Below are 27,609 nucleotides of genomic sequence, written 5' to 3'. Positions count from 1 at the left end.
TACATGAAAAATCCTGAAGTGAATTTTCATTTACAAAGACACAAATAACTTCAGAAAATTTTCAGAAACGTTCTTCTAAGACCTTCTTATATGTCAAGCATCCAGTGGTCATTAGGGCACTTGTATGTGAAATGGGTTAGAGTAGACTTTTAATAAATTCCTTTGTATTAAAAAAAACCAAAACCAAGCCAACAAAAGAACACGACAAGAAAAGCACAACAAGAAAAAAAATGATCCAGCTCTCATAAGTTTATAATCCAGCAGGATTTTGTCATTTTCTCCAGCAAACAGCACAGGACTGAGTGAAGATGAAAAATTAACTGTAATTAGACTCCATACATTGGCTTATGGTGGGAACACTGAAATGTTGTCAAACCATACACCTATACTATCTTCTATACCTGAGATACTCAGGGATGTCAAGGCATTATAGTCATTACTGCAGTGTTAAAGATTTTTCTCTACCTTGGTTATATAGCGAGATAAAACTTGACAGACCTGAACAATAATTGATTTGATGGGCTTTTAATTCCCTTGTACTCAGAATCACAAAAGATATCATAGCATGTGGTCCATAGAGCCTTCCACCTTCCCTTCAAAACCCCCTGGTGCCTTGTGGTTGTGTTTCAGGGTAGGGTAAATTTGTGTATGTTATTTTCACGTCGCATGAATAATCAGAGTTCAGTCTGTAGAGCTGGCATGATTACAGCTTTCTTGAGCATAAAGCAGCACTTTGAGGTGCTGCCTGTAGAAGAATAGGGCAGACAGGAATCTCATGACGTTCAAAAAGGAGAAGTGAACAGTCCTGCAGGAGGGGAGGAGATATTCAAAAGCCGTCTGGACACAGGCCTGGGCAACTGGGTCTAGGTGGCCTTGCTTGAGTGGTGGAGCTGGACCAGATGAACTCCAGAGGTTCCTTCCAAACTCAACCCAGCTGTGATTCAGTGAGTCTAGGCTTAGTTTTTTAATAAGTGCAATTTGTGGTAATGTCTACACAAATCAAGCTTTGATACAGGCCCACGCTAAAAATACAATATAAATTCTCACAATGAGAAATGTAGTGTCCAGAATCTTGTAGGATTTGCTTCTACAGCAATAATTCCACTAACTTTTCAAGGAGAGAAAATTTTTATACCCAGATGAGAGAAGGGTACTCTTGATGAAAGTTTACCTCCAGCCACATGTAACAAATCGAAAGAAAGAAAAGTTGAATGAATCTAAGATGAAAGGCAAATCAAGGCTTTAAAAAGACAGTAAAATAATAGGAAGACTCCTTTCCTTTTAGTAAATAATAACATAAGATAAAAATCAAAATACCGAGAAAACTTGGAAACACTACTTCATATTTTTAATCCAAATGTTTTCCTTAGTGTATTAAAAAATCACAGTGAGAAAGAACAGTAAAGCAATTGTCAACCTGCAGGGAATCCAGGGTATCCTGAACAAAGATGACAGTGGTTTTTCCTGTAACTGTTAAACAAGAACAGGTCATAAATTGTTTCAGATGTCTCTCTGACAAGTCAAGAACTGATTTACAATGCCTATTTAAGTACATTGCATTCAGTAAAAAAAATCCCAACGTTCTTGTTAAATTTACAGCTTATCACATTTTCTTATGGGTGCTAGTTGCAGGACATCCTCTCCAGCAGTTAGATGTGTCTTTATTATCTGAAACAGGGATTTGTATTTGGCACAGACCATGTGTCTATGTTTAATGTTGCATAACTTAATAGTAGCTCTTGTTTCTTAAAAGAAACTTATTTTGTTTCCATTTCTTTTCATTTCAGGGACCAAAAATTTACCATCAATTCTCAAAATTTCAGAAATTACTACTGTGTGTGGCAGCAAGTACTCCACATTGAGGTCATGACAAATTGTTTTCTAGCTTGATTATAAACTTTTTGGGAAAGGAATGTGTATTTGTGAAGTGCCTACCGCAATGCTGTGGTTTGACCCCAGCCAGCAACTAAGCACCACATACCTGCTCACTCACTTGCCCTCCACCCAGTGTGATGGGGGAGACAATCAGAAGGAAAAAGGTAAAACTCGTGGGCTGAGATAAGAACAGTTTAATAGGACAGAAAAGGAAGAAACTGATAATTATAATAATAACAATAATAAAATGACAATAATAATAATAGTAAAAGAATTGGAATATACAAAACAAGTGATGCACAATCCAATTGCTCACCACTCACTAACTGATACCATTAGTTCCCGAGCAGTGGGAACTCCCAGGACAACTCCCCCCAGTTTATATACTGGGCATAATGTCACATGGTATGAAATACCCCTTTGGCCAGTTTGGGTCAGCTGCCCTGGCTGTGTCCCCTCCCAACTTCTTGTGCCCCTCCAGCCTTCTTGCTGGCTGGGCATGAGAAACTGAAAAATCCTTGACTTAGTCTAAACACTACCTAGCAACAACTGAAAACACGAGTGTATTATCAACATTCTTCTCATAATGAACCCAAAACATAACACTATACCAGCTACTAGAAAGAAAATTAATTCTATCCCAGCCAAAACCAGGACACACAAAAACTCCTTTCCAAACATTGGCCTTTACTTACAGAGCTCCAGCAATGCAGTAGTAGAAATTGTGCTGGTTTAGCTCTGTAGAACAACTGTTTCATCCTTCTTTTGTTTCACTCTCTATTAAACCCTGTAAGGATGCTTCTTTTTTCTTTTGTGTTAATTTCTTAAATATAATGTTTTGCGATATTTTTGGTATAAAGTGCACAGAAAGATACATTAAGCAGGTAGCATAGGATTTCTTCAGGGGATGGTTATGCTTGAATGACATAAAATTAGAGCATTTCATTCTTTTTATTTTTTAGATAAAACAAATCTTGTCCATTTGTTTCCTGCTGTCCTGCAGAATATATAAGTTTCTGGCAGGAAATGAAAGCCCAAACCATTTTGTTATGAAAACTATTAATTTTCAGCCAAACTATGAACATTCAGAAATGCCATTATGTGACCTCCAGGGAACCCTAGGTTAGAATCTCATGCTTCATTCTTTTTTACAGTCTGGATTTCATGGTAAGACACAAAGACCTCCCAAGATGAATCTTGAATCTACACAAAGTACACACGATGCATTGTGTCTTTTCCAGCTAGCCACCTGCAGCCACAGAATGTTATGGTCACACAAGTAAATCAAATTATTTCAGATGAGACATTAGACTGTTAATATAACACTAGATTTTCTATTTGGGACTGCTCAGTTGTCTCCCTAAAAAAAAAAAAACCAAACAAAACCAAAATCAAAGCAAACCAAAAAAACCCAAACCAAAAAAACCAACATAGAAGGTACTTAGAAAAAAATTACACTGAATCAAAGACAATTTCCAGTGTATAAATTCCTTGTAGAAGGAAAGATTTCCCACTAGAAAACATGTAATATTTTCCACATTCTTTTCCATGTACGATGAAGGATCGTATTCCCAGGCTACTCTTTGCATAGATTCATAAGGATACGTTAAGAAAAGAATAGTGTTTTCCACTTACAGTAGTCCCTTTGATTTAGCCTTAAGGGGCTGAGTATAGAACTGCCAATATTTGGGAATCTGAGGAACAAAAAACCTAGGAGGATTGTCTGAATATTTGGTATTAACTTCAGGCCTAATTTTGTTGCCTTTCTACCAATAGTTCCAGGAGTCAATAGTTCTCTGAAAACAGTCAAAATATGCCTACTTACCAGGGATTTATACAATGGAATTGCACAAATAATTTCTATTTTTCAGATGGAAAATGGCCTATCTTATAAACCCAAAATTTCCTCCAGAAAATTTTTAAATCAAAATAAACAAATATCTTTTCATTGCAGGAGTGGCAGCTGTCTTGATTCTATTCATTATTACTATGCAGGGAGCAGCTTCCAACCCACCTTACCACCATGTCAGAGGCTTTTGGCACATGTAAATCTTTTGGCTGCAGGGACAAAAAGCCTTCCAGGCACATTACTGACAGGCAAAAAAATCTGGGTAAGCATTCATTAAATGGAGTTTTTCAGAAAACTCCTTTTTGGGGAAAAAAAATCGTATACTTTTGCCACTTGTTCTGTTTGCTGTGGGAAAAGTAGGGAAAGCCTGAACTTCTATGTATGGATGTACATTTTGCAGCTCCACTTTCAGTTCTGATAAGTATATATATATATATATATTTTAGAATACATTTATATAAAACAAATACATATAAATGCATGTATTTGTATAAACATGTTTAAATGCATGTATTTGTTATACAAGTATATATCTGTTACAACAATAACTTCCCTCAGCTTACAAATATGCTTCTGACATTAATAAACTCAGTTTACAGTGTGCTTAGTATGGAAAAATGTTTAAATCACCACATTTTAATTCTCCATTAGATTTCAAATATGTCTCCTCTTCTCACGCATTTCCACCTCACACAGCTGCTCAGTGTTTTAATAATTATTCACAATCAATACAGAACCATGCTATTGTATTTTAAGGAAAACAGGTACATTTATACATGCATTATTTAGTTTTCATATAACATAGAAGAATATTTATGCTACTTAAGCTCTTCTCACCATTCATTTTCTATCTGGTGGTCTTGAGCTACTGTTAGATTTCCATGTTTAAAGAAGCCATGTTATAATTTTGGATGGATCTTAAAATAAATGTCAAAAACATTTTCCTGTGCTGAAACCTTCCTCAAAAGATTTATAAGTAACAAGAAAACCAGAAATAGGAACCGCACTCAATTAAAAACGTGGTGGTTTTGTATGCAGTATGGAGCTCTATTCACTGTAATGTTATTAAATTTTCATACATTAAATTATAGTTGCTGGTTATAGTAATCTAATTGTTGTATTTCTATGAATATAAAATGGTCTGTTACAAGCAAGTTTTATTTGCAATAGTAACAGTATAAAAATAATGGTTTTTTCTTATTTCTAGTTTTGATGTTTGTAAATTGTTTACAGAGAGCTAATAGATTCATTCAGTTCTTTCTAGAACCAAAGACAAGGCTGAGTTACAACAGAAGTGATCTCTCCATGTGTGCATGCCCAATATCTTTTGTTCTTTAAATCCTTACAACATGTATCTACATCCTGATTTTTCAAAGTGTTGTACAAATTGGTATGGCTGACCAGCATCACTAACCATTGATCTTCATTCTTTTAGCCACCATAAAAATTGAATCCTTTTGTAGCATCATCCTTCCTGTCCCACCCCACTAAATTCTTAAACATTTTTAAGCATTTGCAGTGCAGAGAAGCAATTAGCTTGGAACTGGTTTGAAATATATAGCAGCTCCAATAAATGTAAAGGAAAAATATGTTTATGACTGTTTCTTACACATTTATTTCAGAAGAAAGCAGCATGGGTAAATTGGCATAAACTTTGCATGTAGCCCAATAAGGTTTGTTTAAAGCAGTTGTGATGGGAGCGTAAAAATAGTTTTCACTAACATCAATTTTTAAAAGGCAGATATAGGTTTTCAGAAGCCAAACAATTAAACTTCTTTTGCATTTTTTATCATAATTTTTAGCAAAAAGAAAAAAAAAATAAATGCAAATAATCAATTCTAATCAGATTATAAAAAGCTTATAGTTTGAAAACTTGCTACAATAATCAATGCATTCAAATACAAGAATATGCAAATGAGAGGCAGAGCTAAATTTGTAGCACACAGGCCAATTTAACACGTGTAAATCTTGCATGACAAAATTCTGCTTGACTTCATTACGGTATGGTCTTCTGGTAATCAGATTAGTTTTATTGTTTGTACTAAGATATCTGACTAACTTAATGAAAAATTTGTTGAATTTGGAGCTTATGCTTTCTGATCAACACTCAATACATGAAATACTTTGCTGTATTTTAGATATTCATTGATTACTATCACGAATTTTCTCTATGCTTCATGCAGCAAAATTGTCTAAGAAACTTAAAAATTGAAAGTCTATGTATTCTACTGCAGAAGTTATGCATAAATTAGCATTTTCTCTGAGACTAATAGCAGTAGATGAGCTTATATTTGTATGTATTACCTCATAAAGTACTCTAAAGGTGTTTGAAAAACGCTTTAAGAATCGTATCTACTCAATCAGTATTTCAGAATCACTCAACCCATCAATGAAATGCCACCTCTGCAATGGGATGGAGCAGTGGTTTAACAGAACACAATATTTTATAACGGCTCTTCTTGCATTTACATTTATTTTCTAGAAATGGATGAAATATTATATGATGGAACTAAGTGCTCCTATGCAATAATGCTGAGTTCAGCATCAACCAGAGCAGGAAATAGTTAAGCTCTTGTATTTATGTATCCTAAGGTTCTAACTTGTCAGGCACCAGGCATAATAGTTAGTTTTTTGCCTGCCTTAAAATATTTAAATTGGGGAATGGATATTAATTAAAAACAACAAAAATGCAAAGGAGAAAAAAAAGAAAAAAACAAAGGAAGGAACATGGTTGGCAGAAGCCAGGCTTCAGTTAATAAAGTACAGACTCTCCTGAGTGTTATATTTGCACTGAATTGAAAGGATTCTAATATCCTATAGCTGAATATTTACTTATTTTTATATGTATTACTTTGAATTTACAAGGGAGGTGTCACTGTTATAAATGATCCTTTTCTTGCTTTGGGTCCTGCTAAGTAATGAAACTACCTTGATAAGTAGCGGTCCATTGTTAGAATTATTGTTGCATTCTAACAGTGAATTTTGACTTCAAGTGATAAATAGGTTCAAGTAGATAAGATATGGAAGAACTTCCTGATTTACTATTTGGGAAGACAGCATCATAACTGACAAAGATCTTCAGATGCAAGCTGCCATAAATATTCATAGGTAATGAATTTTTAGTGTCACATTTTACTACTCTTTTTGATGAAGTTTTTCATATTGTGTTTATGAAATAAAATTACTGATACATCCCTTGCTCTTAATTTGACTTGACAGAAGTCTTTTTCAGAGTGAGTTTCACATTTCTTTCTGTGAAAGAAGACACTGTACTGGTTCTTTCCAGGGTTTCTAAGAAATGGAAATGGCCATAACAAGCTCAAGGCAACAAAGTGGATAAAATGCAAGTATCTCACCCATGGTCTTTCATGTCTGTGACTCAGGTTGTCTTATTGCTTCTCTTTTTCATCTATGAATGGCGCTGCCTGTTAACATGATGCTACAGTGCTACCTGTTTGCTGTTGCTTTATTTATGGGTAGCTTGTAATTGCTTAGATACCCCAGTCAAGACTAGGACATTAGGAGAACTATAAAAATGTTAAGTACAAGTAATCTTCTTTTCCATTGTGCACTTTGAACGTAGAAGAGGGGCTCACAGTGAACAGCAAAAACTGTCACTCTATTGTCTTAGCAAGCAAACCAGAATACCTATAAGGGTGCGCATTTTTTAGTGTGAAATGCCAATCTTTTCCTGCTTTTAGTGACAAAACCTGTAAAGACCACTCCATCTTCCTTTCACCAGGATTCCAAAGGTTTATTAACATTTTGAAAGCCAAGAAATTCCATTCATTCATTAAAATCATGAAGTTCCATGTATGGACATGTTCTAAGATTTAAAATGTGCAGGCAGTTTGATATTCTTAAAGAAATCAGAAATATTAAAGATGTCTTTAATCAATCCATTAAAGAAAAAAGAAAACAAAATTCTTTCCTCCAGTAGGCTAGAGGTATTTTTTTCTTCTTTCCTTCAGCATTGGTGATAATTAAGTAATGTCTGCATGTTTATGCAAGTATTAGGAGAAAGGAGGAGGAAGAAGAGAGAGCTCATTTAGAACAATTCCAGACTTCAAAACTGACAAAAGCAAATATTAGCATAATATTAGTAATACTACTACTAATAACAATAATGTGTTTGTTTGTTCTTCCTATCTAGGGTATCATCTAAAATATGTTAAATCTCTGTCTGTTTACTCAAGGAGAAACATTACCTCATTTGCGATTGTCTCCAAAAGGAGGGAAGGGTGGAGGAGGGGAAAAGCTGTTCTCCAAATGCAGCCATTTGAATATCCATGTGTTGAGACTTACCACGTTCTTGTACTTTTAAACTGTTCCTACATACATACCTACATATTACAATGGAGGAAAAATTCTTAAAATAAGAAACTGATTTTTAAACTATGGTGGGTTTTTTTCCTGTGTGAATCTGGCTTTTAAAGTTTAGGAGCTGTAAAGCCTGAAGTTTGAAAGGAAAAATAGATTGTTTCTGTGGGCTGTCACAGTTTCATATTTACGGTGGCATATCACTTTACTACTCCTGCTGACGGCCCACCTGTCTCCACTGCTCTGAATCGACACTTCAGGACTCAGCACCTACTGTTAGCCACTGAGAAACACTCCCTAAGGCAGGAAAGAGGCAGCAAGCCAAAAGCAACATTCACAGCCAGTTAATGAATGCAGAAATTAAAACAAACAAAAAAAATACCCTGGAAACCATTTCCAGAAAAGCAATCGAAGCATATGATAAAGAGTAAAAGGTAGAGTTAAAATATAGATGGCTAGAAAGAACAGAAACAAAATTATTTTATATGGCACCAGATTAGTTCTCTGTCCTATTATGTATTGAACGGTTTATTGTCTTATTCTTATCTCACACTAGCCTAACTGATGCCCTTAGTCTTAATTTAAACTGTATTGAATGGAAAACAATCCTTCAACTTTGAATTTCTTTGTGAACATCAGATGGAACATTAGAAAGACAACTCTTGTATGAAATTTTTACCCAGCAGTTGAAGGTGCTTTTGAGGTTTGTAACTTCTAATCTTGTCACTTTCTCCTATAAAGTGATACCCTTAGATAAAAAAGAAAGAAAAAAAATGAAATCATTATCTTCTAAAGGGGTTTTAAAGCACAATCTGATTTAGCCCAGGTGTATGACCTGACACCCTGACTTTTGAAGCAGCTCAAAAGATTTCTTTTGATTTCAGCAGGACTTTGTAAGCTATCAGCACACTACAGAATTCTAACATTACCTGAATGGTAGGGAAAAAAAACCATGTTTATAACATTCTTGGCTCAACAGGAGCTGAGAGTTATTCACTCTCAGGCCTATTGGAAGTATTTTGCTTTCCTCCCAGCTCCTGCTGAGCTAGAATGCAGTAGGAGCTAGAAGCCATTGTCTGTGGCAGGAAGGGTATTTCAGCTTTTGCTGGTTTTAAAGCTTCTCTTGAGCTCCAGAGAAGATATTTCACTTGTGAGGGATGAGTATATCTTCATCTTGATGAGTTCTGCACTCAGTGGAACCTGTGAACTAGAGCTTGCAGATTCACACCTGACTGGTGGCTGCCAACATGTTTGAGGATTTATCGAGTTCAGGCTCTTGGGAGTCAGACTCTACTGGTCCCTGCAAAATTTATGAAAATCACTTTTCTTCAGTGACCATCTTGTCTAACTTCTGCTGGGAAGAAAATTTCAGTTGCTGCTAGGAGCTAGACTGCCTTCAGAAGTCAAGCAGAAATTCAGCTGGAGCAGTACATCTTACTGATTTGCTGATGATATGCAAATTCAGTAATTTACCCCCAAAGTGGCAGTATGTTAACCCTCTGAGACACTGCACACCATCACATGCTGCCTTACTATGTACTGAATGTACAGAAAAGGAACCAAGAAGTGAAAAATAATTAAGTGAAGAAACAGCAGAGGGTTTAATAGACTTGATCCTGAATAATGCTGAGTTTATTTCTCTGCCTACATCCATATTCTACAATAGGGCCTTGGGATTGGGTCATGTGTCTCTACTGTTACTTCATCCAACTTAGAGTATACTTAGGCATGTGTCTCATCAGCGTAAAAGCAAGCACAAGACTTTTCTTTTGCAGCACTACTGATAATTATCGCTCAGACTAGTTCCTGAACTCAGATAACTTCATTTTAGCTACTATTTGGGGCAGAATTTGGAAGAAACTAATGCCTACAAGCTAAGAGGCCAATTTACACCTGAGAAGCTTACTACTGTTATGCTCAAATGTTTCACTTCAGGCACTGGTGGAGCAGAGCAGGACACAGAAATCATGCTATTGCTCTCACTAGAAAGCAGAAACTAACAGCACGTCTTCCTGGTTTAAAGTCAAAAAAAGCTTGGCTCTTCCTTTGGTTTTAAGGGGGAGAAAAGCTCTAGGTTGTTAGCTGTTGCAAGCTAAGCACTGAAGAGAGAACTCATGTGGTAAACCTCCACTCTACTTTGGAAAAAGTACCCTTAATTGCATCTTCTCAGCTAGGAGTAAAGACAAAACCTGAGATTAGTCTTCCTCTCCTTGTCTCCAGGTGGCCACATGGAGACATATTGGTCTCAACTGTGAGATGGAGCTAATAGCTGCTGCTTTCCAGAACAGAAGATCAGCCCAGCTAAGGCTCAGCTGGGAAGTGGTAATTAAAGTTAAGAGGTAGTAGGGAATAACTTTCTAGCCTGCTTCTTGACTGTGATTCTTCATTAAGTTCACACTGGTAGTGGAGGGAACTCTGACTTTTCTAGAAGAGAGCTTGTCAAGATCCTGAGCTGGAGTAGTCTGAAATGTAGAAGCTTCATATTGCCATTGTACAGCAAACAAGTCAGTGAATAAGCCTGGGCTCAGGCTGGTCTAAATCTGTGCTCCAGGCATGATCTCTGTCATCTCTTCTCTTCCCCAGTGTGGAACTTGCTGGGCCCAAAGTACATAAAGAGCTGATGCATAAGTTGATCTGCTCCTGCTCTGTTTCTCATATGCCTTTTTGTAATCCTTCTACGCTGATCATCTGAATGCAAAGTAAATGACTAGCTTTAGCCTGCTTGTGTTAGTTCTGTGCAGTGTAGAGATTCCTCAGTAGCACCTGTCCTATAAAGACAACTTTCCTGCATGGAAAACCCACATTTGAAATGAATAGGAAATTCAGCTTTTGTCCTCTGTTTTCAGCTATTAAAAATTATTTCCCCACTATTGATACTGTTACTTAAAACATTCTACAATCTATTTCAGTGATCTCCAGAGCTGAAGTTGTATCTGATTTTTTTATGGAGGTAATTTGTTTCTAACTACAGAAGTTAGCGTCTTTCTAACTGTAACTGAGTGTGACATGATAAAAGCAGCATTAGAAAATACTGGGTAATTTCCAAGATGCAATTTGAAACACTGGGGACATGACTATTAACTGCTTGTAGGATCTTTGCTTCTATAAAATGCCCTTAAGGATGGCAGATATTTACATTATGTCTTTTTTTTTTAATATTATTAAAGGTGTGTAAAAGGTTTTAGGATTTATGGAATCAGGCTTTAAATAATTTTCTGTATAACTCTGTGTGACTATCTTAAACCTTTTGCCTACTCTACCACACTAATGGAGCCCAAGTCTTCTCAATCTAAGATGACCTAAAAGCATTTGAAGAAATAAAGATGGAAAAATTACAAATTTTCATCAAAATCAGAGAATACTAAAATTTTTTGAGACTCCACATTAGGCCATTATTTTATACACTTCTTCATAACCTAGAGAAGTAGCAAATCGGCAGAGCACACAGCTATACAAGTCCATAGAAACCTTTGAAAAACATCAGTGGCATCCAAACAAGTTGAGTGAGGGGGAGAGTACAAGTGCAATTCTAGTTCCTTATTGGTAAATATTATGTAATGAACACTGGGAAGAAAAATATAGAATAAAATATAGCTATCCCTACTACGTGTCAATAAGCTATAGCCACTCAGAAAAAGGTCTCAGGCATCATTATATACGTATATAGCTGGCCAAAATTGTGCCCATCTCTCAACAGCTTAAGTGGCACTACAACATACTTCTGGCAGGCAACACAGTTACGGGGCTTCTGTGATGGTTCCCAAGTGAAAAATCCTCCAAAACAGGAGAGAGGCTCAAGGCTGACTTTGTCAGTGCTGCATCAGTTTTGTACTGACACAGTGATACAGAATTTGCTCTTTAAGATAGAAAATAAAAATGCTGCACAAAGATTATGACTGAGCTTGTAGTACTGACTTGTACACTTCAGTGTGCATTTGACAGTCCATTTACTTCCTGCCCTCTCAGAGTTGCTAGTCATACTAAATACATTGCCAGTGCCTCTAAAAAGCATAATGGCAGCAAGGGATAGACCCTAAGAGTCAGCTGATCTAAATGCATACTGATTGCAAACAACAATTTGTGAGGGGGAGCAGTTTGTAAGGGAGGTATGAAGAAGAATTAAAAAAAGAAACAGTGAAAAATCTGAAACAGAATCAACCTGACATTTAAATCAGTGATCAGCAGATCAATGACAGCTGAAGCTTTCCTACAAAACAGAATAGAATTTTTCTACCTCCCCATGTACACAGATTATATGACAGCAGCCAACAGTTTTTAAAAAGGAACGATTTCAGGTAGGTCCCACTGTGTGGCTCTTATCCCACACATTGCTTCTGCATACAAATCTTGTATTGTGTTACTGTTAGCAGTCAACAGTTCAACGGCCCATTTAGGGAAACAAAAATCAGAAGGGAATCCATTCAGCAAAGGCAGCTTCTAAATAGCGTGGGACAGGTATTAAACACTCTCTGTCATGGATTTGCTGGAAACAGCTGCAGTCTCCAAGTCTGTATCTGTGGTGCATTCCAGTTTCCCAGTTGCAGCAAATCATCAGTGCCAGATTCATAGACATCCTTTGGTGGTGATCTTTTAATTTACTTGAGAATATTTGGCAAAGCTCTATGAACTCAGTGAGACTTTTCAAAAATGGATTCCATGTGCTACCACATGCAAGTGCTGAATAAATTGATTTCCATTTTAATGATGTGGTTTGTGCTGTTAGCTTGCCATTGGAAGCATTGCAAAGAGGAGGAAGTTCTGTGAGGCAAGAGTGAGAACACAGCTTTGTAAATGAGAAGCTGAAAGCATTGCCTATGTTCTGACCATGGCTGTATGATGTTTTACTGCGGGATTCCTCTTCATGGATTTGATGCTTCACAATATGACATCTTGGTAATACATTGCAGATGTTTTTCTAAAAGGAGCTGTGCAACCTCTGATATGCCTTTGCTTACGTTAAGCTCTGCAGGCCTCCGGCAAAGCTTTACAAAGCTGGAGGCTTTCAGTTCACATGTGATTTAAAATCTGATTAAAGAATACAGTCTTAGCAACTCTAGGCATCAAATAAGGAGAGAAAACTTTAAATTTAATTTGAGTGACTTCTTACTTGGAACTACATTAAAAACAATGCTATCTGACTGCTGCAGTTCTGTGTTAGAAAGCAACTTGGTATGCTAGCCAGTAAGACTCAGTTCTCCAGAATCAATATTGCAGTTATTGAGTAATTACAGTACTTGCCTGGGAAGATGGACAATGTGATATTTGTTCAGGGGCTGATGGGTGATAATGGTGCTCAATGAAAGATGATAATTGAAAACAAAATGATCTTAATGCAGTTGACTGACACAATAGAGAGACTATGGTCTTTAAATCAAAACACACTTTATCTTCTTGATTATCAAAACATTAGTTTAAAAATAGCAACCAGCAGCAAGACTTTTAGAGGGTAATATACCACTTGCACTTCTTCCTTAGCTTCAGATCATCAATAAAGGCTCTTTAAATGCTAATCCTCTTGAAAAAGCATTTTCCCACTGAAGGTGTTCTTACAGGCTATTACCAATAAGAAATAAGAGGAACTGCCTGCATTTTCCTTAAAAGGTAGAAACTTAAACTTTGGCAATTCACTCTTTGACTCTTCTGTCACTTTTAGCAAGTGCTCATTTAACATATGTCATTAGTCTGTGGAGCATACATAGCATGCATTCCTCATCCCTCTACTACTGCGTATACACACTGGGGAGTTTGTCTTGACTTCATGAAAATCCTGCAAGTTCGTCAGCAAGCACTCCCAATGAGTAGGTAAAACACCATGTTTGAATATTAAAAAATACTGCAAAATTACTTAATATCATAGATTTTGGTAATACAGTCATAAATCATTCTCCTCAAGAGGATGAGAAGCTCATCTAAAAATACCAGAATAGGAAGGGCGTGATTTGCCAGACACCATTCTTTGGTTCCATGGTATTTCCCCACTCTCTACTAAAGTTGTCAGTGACCAATCAAGCACTAATTCTGTGAATTTAATTACACATACCTGGGAAAAATACTCAGCAAGGGTGATGGCCCTCTCTGAAACTTCAGGTTGATGATAAGGACTCAAAAAGGAGCAACTGAATTTGTGGACCACTCACTGCTGAGTGCATTTCAGAATCAAAATATTTCAGTTTCAGATGTAAAATCTTGAAGATGTGGTGAAACAGTTGAGTTTTTATTTTGAATTAAAATGGATACTCTTCATGGGGAAAAGAAATAATCTTAGCTCACACAGTATGCAACATTTCATAAGCATCTCAATGACACTTCTTTTCTGTGCCAAAGTACAACAAAGTTGATGATACATGTTCTTAACTATTACACTCTATTTCTTAGGTATGTTGTCCCTAAGCCTTACTGGAGCATTTGCCAATGCTAGGTGCTTCAAAAAGCACTGGCCAAAGTAAGCTCTTACCAAATGTGACTAATACGTGAACCCCTTGACAAGGCAGAATTGGCAAGGTACCAACATGCGGATGACCAGAGATGCCAGGTATGCAATTTTTCATAATAGGAAGAAGGAAATATTGTACGAAGTGCAGGATGACCCAGGTTAATCTGGAATGAGAACATCAATAACAGCATGTCCTTAAAAAAGGGAAAAAAAAAAGTAAAGATGAAAGGTATAAAATTTGGTCTTGTTCATATTTGAACATGATATAGAAAGGAATATCTCATTAGAATAAGAAAATCTTTAGTGTTTTGAATTATGAACACTAAAGCATATGGATAAGAATTTCCTCTAATGAAATCCTATTTTTTCTGAAGGTGGTGGTTTCCTATGAAATTTAATTCCTTAATTACCTATCAAAATATAAATCCTTATCTAAATCTGAAGAGTAATCAAGTAATTTGGAAACAGCATGCGCTGTAAGTAGTATCCTGTGTAGTAGAACTACCACTGTGCCCAATTATCTAGAAATTATTTTTGTACATTCCACTTCTAAGGGTCATGTTTTTACTGTCCAGTAATTCTGTTATTATGTGGATTCATCTAGAATAACAGTGACCTCTAGGGATACAATTCAGTGTGATACATCAAGAGATACAATTTAATGAGATACATCAAGCTTTAAACTCTTAACTACAGATTTTATATTACATGGAGCAATAGAAAGAGCATATATGAAAATGTTAAGTGAAATTTCTCAAACCTTCTGGGCTGTTGAACATACATGCTCTGATCATTAATTAAATTCACGTATATATAAGTATACATGTACATATTCATATATATATGTTTATGGACATCTTTATGCTTGCTGCTTTTTTCAGTTTAGGACTACTCTAAATACTCTTTTCTGACATTGAAAATATTCATTCTTTCAAGATTTTATTCCTATTTGTCCTAGACATTTTCTTAATAAGTAATTTGGAAATCAAAACCTGAAATGTTTCATTTTTAAATAGAAACTTCTTGGTTTTGTTTTGTTTTGTTTTTCTTCTTACTCAAACAATTAAAGTAATTAAAAATGAACTTGAAAATTCTTCAGATTCACCTCAATATGTTTTTTTTCAGTGAACTTTTATGAGAAAACTCTTGTCTGTCTTTTAACTGGACAAGAAGTGTACAAATGCAATATAATAGTTAATCTATTTCTTATTACATCTGTAACAGAATATATAATCTGAAATCTTGATTAAATATTATGTACCAGTCATTTCTTCATTTTTAATAATATTAGCTTACCATCAAACTCTGCTTACTCAGATGAGATTCTTAGTAAAAGATAGAAACTTCCTCACCAAAGAATATTCTGTGTGCTGTGGATTAAGCTTTACTCAAATAATTTTATTATACAAATAGTAATAATATTCTGCACGGTGTAATGATTTGCTTAGCCTAATGGTTTTGTTAGATATAGAACTAAAAAACTTATATAATTTTTCAGTACATTGTTAACCTCCATGAAGGAAATTACAGAATTGTTGAATCTGTTGCACGGTAAACAAGTCATACAACCAATTTGTAGTTCAAGCCAGGGTTTACAGAAGCAATAGGCGTTAAGGTTACATTAGTCATTCTGGGTGCCAGACAGATGAGGAAATTACAAGTCCCAGTCTTGTTATAATGGCTTGACTAATCGACATCATTGCACATATTCCAGCAGACTCCAATCTCTTTTGTGCTATATGAAGAGACAGTTGAGGACTTCTAAAAGTCAAGGATCTGCGATTTGCCAAAAATGTACTTGGTGAAAAGTGCTTGTTTCTGTGCAGACTAGGCAACTGAATAGGACAAGGATCCTTAAAAAGAGTAAAGGTCTGGGGTTAGCTTGAGGGGCCTGTTGTCCTGTCCCAAGAAGGAGAGAACAAGCGTGTAGCTGGAACACAGCAGAAGAGATACTCCAGAGGGGAGAATGGATTGTGGCTGGTGAGCTCTGCAGATTCCCAGCTCTGTTAGCGACAAACTCAAACATGGGCAAAATAGGCAGCAGGATCACAGCTATCTTACTGCTTCTTCTTTGCTGCCCTAGGCAGGTACCTTCTTTGCCTTTGACAAGAAGATTGACAAGAGTGCCAGATATACTCCGATTATCCACCCACCCTTAAGACCTGGGGCTGGCATAAATAAACACCCCAAGGATGTCTGTAACTTGTGCTGTAACTAAGAGGCAACTGTTGTCTCCCAGGGTCTACTCACAATCTGAGCAGAAAGGGGAGATAGCTCATCAGTCTGCCCCTTCTCAATACTCATCTCCTCACCCTGTGCATGGCATGAGGACAGCTAAACTATCTAAAAAGACAGTCTAAAATCCAAGTTTAGACTAGCTATGCCCTCAGTCATCTCTGTATGCTAGAGCAGGCTTAACTAAAAGAAGGCAACCTGCCCTTTCTGACACCTTGGTTTTTTAACAAATATGTCTCTCTTCCTTCTTACAAGAAGCTACAGGAGAGTCATATGACTATACATCCTAATAACTCATTAGACACTCATTGCTAATGATAAAATGAAGCATAAAATTGCATGTATGACATTATGGAAGCAAGCGCATAAACAAAGGGCTCCCAGTTTTGAAGAGTGTTATTTCTTTCACTGTTTTTTCTCTCGATGTTTTCTTTGTGGTTGTATAAGATCATTATTTCTTTCAATATATTTTCTCTCAATTCTGCAGTAACATACTGATTCTTTTTTTTGCTCCTCTAGACCAGAAAACCCTAGAGCTGTGCTAGCTTTTTTATATGAAAACCAGCTGAAAAATTGGTGTAGTAGTTTACATCTAACCGAAACAAGAACTTTCTTGCTATGTTTGTATTGTTTTACTTTACTGAAGTAAATATGTGATCCATGTACAATCAAACAACAATATTTAATTCTCATGGAAGGTACTTGCTTTTTTCTTAAACTGGCTGAAATTAGAAGGGAAGGCCCATATGGATCTGTTGGAAGATGATGGTTCTTTCTCTGGGTAGGTCAGTGAACCTAGGGAACTGGATTTGGGAGGCACCTTTCTGCCTGAGGGAAACCAAACTTGGTCTCCTGTGTGGGAGCTTTCCCATCACCATTCTCTAATACGTTGGGGAGCAAGATATTTACAGCCAATCCATACAAAAACTTAAACTATTTAGTAATCCAAAAATAACTGAAGATTTTGGGTTTGACCAGATAATCTCAAGAGGTCCCTCCAAACCTCAACAATTTTGTGATTCTCTGATTTTATATCCTTATGTACAGGAAAATTGCAAGTTCTGGACATGTGGGTTTCAATTCCTTTTCCTTTTTGCTTTCATTTCTTTTGTAGACTATTGAACAATAGGACACTCACTTGAATAGTTGGCAATATGAGTTAAAGTCTTTTTAGGAAGCAGAAGAACAGAATCTGAGTTTTGTACATCTTGGATGAGCCTCCTGGCCTTGAGCTTGTTGCATGAAGATTAAGTACTTCTTGGTTTCAGAAGTGAGCTTTGTGTTCTCTTCCAGGTGGCTATTTTTCAGCTGAAACTACTCAGTGAGCTTGGATCAAAATACACAAGTAATTTCAAGTCACTGTAAATTGCTTTGTTTATCCAGTAAACTATTTGCCAAAATATTATTGTTAATTATTAATTTAACCAGTTCCAAACTAATTTCTCATAGGTTTTAGGGTTTCCATTTGCAGTTTCATGCACCTGTTTTCAGTTGTACAGAAACTTAAAGATAGTAGCTTCTAATTTATAAGCTAAACCAGAGCTTATAGATCACTTATATTTTGTGTATATCATCTACCATATGTATACAGCATAGACATCCTCCAGCATGATCTCTGCAGAAGAGAAAAATTGAGAAAATAATACATGTGATGAGCATCACATGGAGTTTATTATCAGCAGTATGACTTTTATTAAGTTAATTATGTCAACAATTGTGCAAAACAGTTAATCATTTTACGTTACACTGATTTGATTGTCTTTAATAACAAAACAGTATACTTCTGTGGGCTTTTTCTCTGATGTTTAATATTAAAAAAACATAAATCAAAGCTGTTTTGACAGATGAACAACACAATTCTGTAACAGAATGGAAAATTTTAAAAACTGAATAGCTGATAAAAGATGAGTAGAGCCAGGGAGGATTGATGTTATAGCTGAAGGCAGCATTAGAGATTAGGTACTCATTTGGCTTTTCAGAAGGCCTGGTGACTCATTCCACATAAATGAAGTTTGTGATATGTAATGAAAAGCTTTCTATCTTCACTGCAAGCAAATTAGCAGGTATTTTGTGGGAAGAATGTTAATGTTATCTTGCATTTGTTTCAGAGCAGCAACACATTAACAGAGGAGATTTGAAAAGAATTTCACTTTTATAACATCAGGTGCTGAAGGTATTAAAACAAGGTCACCTCTGTAAAGCAATGAGAGAAAATTAGGTTATAAACAAGCAGTGCCTAAAAATATATTCTGTCTGTTTCACTGACCAAATGTAATGCAGTATTTCCCCAAATTGCTAATTTTCTTTACTAGAGTGATACTCATATGTCCAGAGCTGAATCTGCAAACTTAAACAATAAAAAAGCCATGGTTTGTTGAGGGAGAAGAGATAAGCATCTCAGTGGGCAAAGTCATTTCATTCCATTAAGGGAGAAAACCAGCCAGGCTGTTTTACAGCCTTTACTGTTCCACGTTATAAAGCAATAGACTATTTGAAGCCATTACATCTTTTTTTTTTTCAGGATGGCAGTGAAGAGCAGGAAAGGAGATCTATCTGAGGAAGAAAAGATAAAAATAATCATTTTTCAATACTGAATAACTGAGAAAAATAATGATCAAGATAGAAAAATGAAAAAAATCATTCAGAAAAAAAAAATTATGCCAGAGGAAACTAGACTATATGAGAGAGACAGAAAATCAGTATGCACTAAAACCAATGCAGATGAGACAGAGAAAAAAATAACACCTTTATTTTTTATTTGAAAGCAAGACAGAAACAATTAAGAGTGTATATTTGCTAGCATTGGAATAAAGGGGAAAACAGGCCGAAGAAGAGACTGCTTAGTAAATTAACAATATTTCCTTAGAGAGGACTGGGTTACTTTATGGCTGGTTTGTGATTTAGGCATGATAAAGTCTTAGAGTGAGAAAATAAAAAATATATATATACATGTAGAGGAAACATAACAGAGATTATTTAGGAAGAAATACTGAACATGAAGAAATGATAACTAGATAGGAAGACACAGATAGGGAGATAGACAGAAAATTGATCTTCAAGGCAACCTGAAAAGGTAGATAAAGAAACATGTTTGATGATAAAAGTGGCCTTGCAACCTGGGAGATATGATTTACTATCATGATGACTTGTGGTAACAGTGGAAGAACTCCTAAGTAGGTAGCATATTTCTAGACACGATACAAGACTTTTTCATCCCTTCTGGTTTATGAAAGGGCCATAAAGATCAGAGACTTCCCTTAGTTATTCAATTTATATTAAAGTAGATATCTTCTACATCTTTCTTTTAAAATATGTTTATAAAAACCTTGCAAGCCTCACACACACACAAAAAAATAATCACTCAACTCCTCATTCAATCAGTGCTTTGTAACTTCACTCCCCCTGGCTGGCTCTAGGTCAATGCAATGAATCAGATCTAGGACATAAACAGCAATAGGCTGCAAACTTTTTGATGTTTAGCCAAACCTCCTTCATCAAAACACTTTTATATCACCTTTGCAATTTCGTAGGTGGTCAGACAGAAGTTTGTGCAGGTTGGGACAAGTTAAAGTTGAGTGACCTTTCCTGTTAACTTCAGTAATTGCTTTAGAAATGTTATTTTAAGACACAACATTTTAATATTCACTTTCTCTAAAAAGTAGTACCCTTCCCTTGAAACAGCTTATAAACATAACAACTTCAAATGTTTGGTAAAGAAAATGCCAGGGAATCTAATGATGCTTGTCTACCACACATTGGCAAAATACAGCTTGTTCAGTTAATGTTTCTAAAAGACCTTGAGGGCTTTTGATGAGCTGCTTATTACTCCTTGAGCGTGCCCTTACAATAAAATAGTATGCTCTATAACTTCTGCTGGGGTACACTGACAGAGCACCAATGAAATAAATACAGCTACAGATTTATACCAAGTAAAGATCTGCTCAAGAATATTTAATGCTTATTACAGATAAATAACCTGAGGAGCCTACATAAATAAAGAGCATAGTGTTAATATTTTCAAAGGAGAAAGTCATAGCAGGAGGAAAAAATAAAGATTTATTTTGCATTACTCTCCCAGAGAAAAGCATAACATTTTAACCAAAGATTAAATCTATGGATCAAGAGTCTGGAGGAAAAAACATATGGTCACTTATTGTTTTCTGAGTAACATACATCTAAATTTGTCAAAGCATTGCTTTCAAGTGAACACAGAATGCATCCAAGTGTGTGAAAACAAGTGGAGATGGAAAAAGGAGGAGGTTTAATACATATTTCCATAGGTTCACCACATGCAAAAGATATTCCTGAACATAGGAGAAAGCCAAAATGATGTCATTATTTGAAATACAACCCCCTTTCTAACTTAACACTTCTTATGATCATTGATTTTAAAGCAAAACTAAACCAGTCTCTCCCTGTCAGAGAGACTGCATTTATCGCTAGGAAAAACAAACTGTAAGATAAATTACAAACAGACAGAGAGGAAGGAAAGGGATATTAATAAATACTTTGTAAGTATGCTAAAGTAGACTCATGAGATCTGCCTGTAGTTGTATGAACAGTATTTTCAGAAGCTGTGGCTAAAATTCCATTGAAAGGCAATTATTTGAATGTGAAAACTGTATACATCTTCTTTCTCACAGTGAGAAAACAGAATGGAGAAAAAAAGATGAAAGAAATAGAAGGCACTTGTATACAGCAAGGGTCTACAGTTCCACAGAATTTGTATCCTACTCTACGATAGTCTGAACGAGCTTTCACTTAGGTTTGAAAATCATATTCACAGTAAGAAAAGTGCTTTATGTATTGATATGCTCCCCTGTAATACAATATTGTCTAGTGACCTGACCACACTTATAGCTCAGACTTCATTTTACATTCTCACTCGAGAGTCTGAAGTTGCTCTCCAGGCAGCATCAGCTACTGCAGAGACTTCTGAGTTTTGTAGCCATGTAGATCTTCCAACTGGGGGCGGGGTGGGGGGGGGGGGGCTGTGCCATGCAAGTGACAGCCAAGTACCAAAAGCTGGAAGTATTCAGAGCCAGCTCAAGCTTCTCAGCAGGGTAGAAAAAAATTAAGGACATAGCAAGATTTAAGGAATGGCAAATTTTACTGTTTTGGGGATAGCTAAATTATATCTGTGGAGAAGGAGGTGAAAGGCCAGTCTGAAATATCTTCTTCAGTGTCAGAGGATTCCCCCAAGGTGTTTATCTAATGCAGATTACCCATTCTGTAGCCTCAATTTCTCTTTCAGAATCCATATCTCTTTTGCTCCCAACCATATGAAATGCTTTGACTACAACGGCAGAGAAAGAACTATAAGTCTTATGAGGGATTTTTGAGCTTTCACAGGTAAGAACAGCTTTCCAGTATTCAGACTGAATTCAGTCAAGTCTTTTGTTTATTAGCATGTCCTACTTCATATCTAATTCTGAGGTAGTTCTTCATATACACTATGTTAAGTGATATTACTTGGAAGCAAATTTAGATGTTTTAGGTTAGCTTATAGTTAAATTTAGACCTTTGCTACTAATAGATCAATAAGGCTTTTCAGTTACTATAATTTTCTCTTCAAGTTTAGAAATATGCAGGGAAAAAAACTCAACCTTTTTGTCAACTGATCTTGTGGCTGATATCTTTCAACACTGCCAGCATGAAATTTTAATATAAATAACTCTGACTTTTCCTTGTTGATGACTCTTCTATGACACGGACCTACTTTGCTTGCTTCATAAATTATCAGTGAAGACATCCTATTTAGTATGGGATTGAGGGGATGATCAGAGCTTACACTTGTAGATCTTCATTTGGTGGCTGAAGGTTGCATTAACTCCATCTACTCACCGTTTGCTTGGAAATGTCCAGTCTTTGGAAGTTCACCCATCATATACAAATAAAAGATGGAATGGTTTATTAAAAACTCTGTAACATCACTTCTGTGGATGAATATGAATGATTCTTATTACTAAAAGCAAATTGTATTATTTCACCCTGGAAATACAGTTAACTATATTATATAAAATGTCACTGTAAATATTATGCCATGTTCTTCTGAGATGACAATTTATAATTAGAAATTTATTAATTTGTTTTACAACTATTTTTAAGACATGTATTTTATGGCACTATTTTTTTAAAAAGTTTTTTATTTCATAGTTTTATTTTGTTTTCTTGTTGTTTTGTAAGGAAGAGTACTGAACATTAATGGGAATTCTAGCAAAAGTTTGTTGAACTGGCATTTATAATGAAGCTGCGTTAAGTTTTTTGAACTGTAAAATCAAACCCTAGTAAAATATATCAGCCTCTCAGTGAAGCCAATTACACAGCAATTGATGAATCTCCCTTTGTTCAATAAAGTAGGTTATAATGTCCATGAGTACAAATCCTTGCTGGTACTTAGTACTGCAGACAAGGTTGTTTTTCTGGCTGCTAAGCATCACTGTGGAAGGAGGTCAGTGTTCCATGAAAGATTCTTTTCTCATCTATAGCATCTGGTCTTTGACCAGTATTTGAACTACAATTGAGCTTGACAGTGTTTTGTTTGTCTGCATAGTCTGTGCATTATCAGTTTCTAACTGATACCTTTGTAAAGTACTCTGTGATAATTTAGTATAAAAATAATATTAGAAGGTCTAATTTAGTAATTTAACATGCTTTAGACCTCTTTTCATTGAGAAATGTCAGTGCTGGTTTTGCTTATTAACAATGAATATCTATGTTAGCAATTAAACTATCACACTCAAAAGTAGTTCTGATTGGCAAGATTTTCATATTTTCTCAAGTACTCAGAAGAATACTGGGGAATGTGCTATAGTAAATTGCCAGAACAAGTATTTAACCAGAGCACCGATCGAAGGTTCAGAGGAAAGCCGTTCAATGCCTTCTGCCTTGGACTCCTATCAGGTACATATTGATGTATCAGGCATCCAATGTGTTCCAAATACTTTCAACCCTGCATAAATAGATGGACTCTTCATCAGACATGCGGTGTGTCCTACACATCTACGAACAATAGTAGATTATTTTGTGTCATATATGGGAAGCATCTGCCCTGGATTCCTAGATATCGGGATGCTGAATATAGCCTATCACTAGCTGACAAGAGAGCATTCCAGTTGCAAATTATGACCAAAGCACTGGTTGGCTTCCACACCTGCAGAACTGAATGGGTCTGGTGGTCTGAATATTGTTTCTAGCAGCAGAATACTATTCTAGATCTAAGTTTCTGGTTTCATATAACCCCATAATGGTACCATACAAATTTACTTGTTGAGAAAATAAATGAAAACTAATCAGAGAGCAAGAAATAATATATTTGTGCTGAAGTCCAGATTCCATTATTCTTAAATATAGTAAGTGGTACTGTACTACACAAGTTGTTTCAATGGCTCTTACTGAAAGGATCAGAATCAAACTATTATTTTTGCTTCTTGCTCACTTCACATTTTTCTTCTTTTGAGAAAATACAAATCACTTTGTGTTTTTACACCAAGAGGCTTTATAGAATGATACTGAGAAGACACAGAGAAAAAAATACATTTAGATCTTGTAAACAAACTGTTGTGACATGTAGGATACCTAGGTAGTAAATTTGTTTTCTATTAATGGTACTTAGTTCTCCTTGCACAATAGAGACATATATTCAAACACAAATAAACATTGTGGCCTAGACTCTTAGGCATGCTGAACACTGGGCTATTTTGGTTTTATGCCAGCTTAGCTTTTTTTCCCCAGATTGGGGGAATCCCCAGATGCTCATTTGAATCAGTGGAGGTAAGCAAGTATAGAAGTAGAATCTGGCTGTCCCAAGTCTCACATACGTCTCTCTAAATTATTTCCCAGGTGAGGGATTTATCAGGTTGTAAATATTTATATTTAGAAAATGTTATTTCTATCGTTATTATTTCTTATGTGGTGATAAAAATATGAACGATGAGTTCATTATAGAGTTCTAAAAAAGCTCCTTCCCTGAAGAGTTCTGAGTTTAAGTTGGAACTTAGTCTAGATGTCACTGAATACAGCAAAATGAAATTTCACAGTAGACATAGCTAAAGAAACAGTTTCATATTCAGTCTAGATCTATATTTGTATTAAAAAATTATTATACACCCTCAACATAACTTACATTTACTACCAGAGGTGAAGTAGATACTCACAAAAATGAAATAGATATTCCTTTTCCATCGTCAGAGTTCTTATATTTAATTAATTTGTCAAAGCAAACAATCTGATGTTCCATCAATCTGCATACATGACTGCAGGTATACCTAGATTCCCTTGAAGTGAGCTATATATACTGACAGTCATTTATCTGACATTATATAATTTTGTCAGTCTTCTTTCTTTTATATATTCTTCTGTTTTCCTTTTTTTTTTTTTTTTTTTTTTTTTTTAACACATTGAAAACTAAATCAGCTATTCCAGTGAAAGTTTGTGCTTTGGAACTTGTTTGAGAATACCTTTCAGGGAATTAAAAAATTCATAGGTGACCTTCAGACTTATAAAGATTCTAGGAACAGATTGCTCCTGAGTCGTTCTTTATGGCACATCGTCTAGATTTTTGTTTCTTTAAATTAAAGGTTATTATTAACTGAAATAAATAAAGGATTAAAGCCACTGGAGGCCCAAATCTATTCTTATAGAATATCTTTTTTAATTAATATCTCTGTATTCAAAATGTCAATCCATTTGGCTATGCAACACTGGTGTGAAGCAAAGCATTTTAACACAACTTTGTGGTATTGAATTGATGCACAGATTAGATAAGAAAGTAGAAAGATGCCTTCTGGGGACAAAGGTGACTTATTTTACTTTAGAGCTATATATCGGTGTCTCTCAGAGTTTCATGGGTACACCACAGTCTGTATCTGCATCTGACAACTGAATAGCAAATCCTACCAACATGTATAACACCTAGCATATACCTGCCGAAGATAGGAGGTGTGGCTGCACTAGGAAGGTTTTGTTTGACTTCTCTGCCTTCTGAACACATAAAATGTCAAAGCTGTGTTAATTGTGCATGCAATAAAGATTTTCAAGTGCAGACCATTTTCCAGACATAGCATTAAAAATTAATCAATTATACTCTATCCCCTTAAGACTACTCTACAATTCATTCACCAACAGTCATGAGAGTGAATCCTAGTACTAGCAGTCAAGTTGGGATTTTAACTCAGTGAGTTGTTATGGCATGTTTCCAGGTCATGATCGCGGGACAGCTGTTTTCTTCCATAACAGGGTGAATTATAGCAGACGGTGAAGCCAACAAACCTCTTAGCATTTGAGTAGGGTGATCTCTGCCAACCAGGGAGCAGGCATTGACAGGCATTGGCTTTGGAAGGGTTGGCATTTGTTCCATTGCTTGCACTTGCCAACAACAGTCATTATATAGAATGGTCCTGTGGTGCCTCCTGTAGGGACACAGGATTACAGTAAGAGAAAGGTAACAGCAGAGAGAAGACTGGTGTTCTCCTTGGAAAACTATCTTTGAAAAATCCCATTTTAAGATGACATTTTGTACGTGTATGGATGAAATACAACTCCTGAATCTAAGTAAGCCCTGAAATGCTCCTGACTAAATATCTGATTATCAGGAAAGAATAACAGAGTCTGTCTTGAAATACCTATAAGATGAAGAAGCCACACATGTAAGCCTCTGCATTGTTGAGAAAAATCATGACCAAACTTTGCAGCCTTTTAGGTAATTTGGTACACTACACTTCAATGAACAAAACCAGTAAGATCTCCATGGACTTTCAAAATAAAATAAAATCTCAAAGTGGAGGTTAGGACAAGACTTTCTGAAATGCCACTCATTGAGTTGTTATGGTAAAGATGTCCTAAGTCTTTCACAGATTTCTGAGAAAACAAGCAGTATTACCATTGACTGTGGGTTCATTCAAATCTTTTAGGCTAGAATAAAAATTAAGTGCCTCTGTATCTATGTGCCTCTGTGAAAAGTATAAACTTAATCTATATCCTACAATGATAGAAGATAATCTGAATAATATTACTTTTATTCTTGTTCCATAAACATGAAACAAATGCTCTATCTACATTAAAACATCAAGTCAACTCATAACATTTTATCAATCCAGCAGTGAGGTACCAAAGAAGTACACAAATCCATAAAAAGGATCATCTCTAACATTGTTTGATGTGTTTAATAATTATTCCCTAACCAGGAAAGACTGATGTTTTTTTCATTGCTTCTTATTTAGGCTGGCTCCTTTTGGGAGGTTGCAAGCCCATTGTTTTCTAACTAGGGATAGTTAGAAATCTCTGTGCTTAACGACAGTTTGTTATCTGGCACTGTTTCTTCTCCAACATCTTGAGCAACAATACTTTTCCCAGCATGAATTCCAAACCAACTGCTAGCAATAACTTTAATCTATCTTTTTCAGGCATCCTGGTTAAGCTGAGGCATTATGATATAACAACCCAGATTGTTACCCTCATACAAACATATACGCATAGTAAATGTTAAAATACAATATGGTTGTGAATAAAATATGAACTCAACCAGATCTGTTAACCATATGTACAGACACACAGAAATACACAGGAACAGCATAAAGGAATGTTTTCCATAAGAGGATCAAACCAGATCTGTTAATCTGATCAGTATGTAAAAGAAGAGTTAGGTTTACAAATTAAGTAAACACATAGTTCATCTTAATTTTTCACATTAAGAGAATATGACATTCAAGACTGAGAAGTCAGGATAATAAATATAACTTTCTGACTGGCAAAATTTGGATTGATTGGAAATTTGACATAGATCTTCATGGGCATAACAAGAAATTAAGTTAAAGGTGAAACAAATCAAAGGAAATCTATAAAATACAATATGGGAGATCTCACAATAGCACAAAAGTTGCTGTCAAAATGAGATTGT

This window comes from Buteo buteo, chromosome 6 (genome assembly GCF_964188355.1).
Source record: "Buteo buteo chromosome 6, bButBut1.hap1.1, whole genome shotgun sequence".
Taxonomy (NCBI): domain Eukaryota; kingdom Metazoa; phylum Chordata; class Aves; order Accipitriformes; family Accipitridae; genus Buteo; species Buteo buteo.
The sequence above is the reverse complement of the archived record's forward strand: the minus strand, read 5'-3'. Positions refer to the sequence as shown.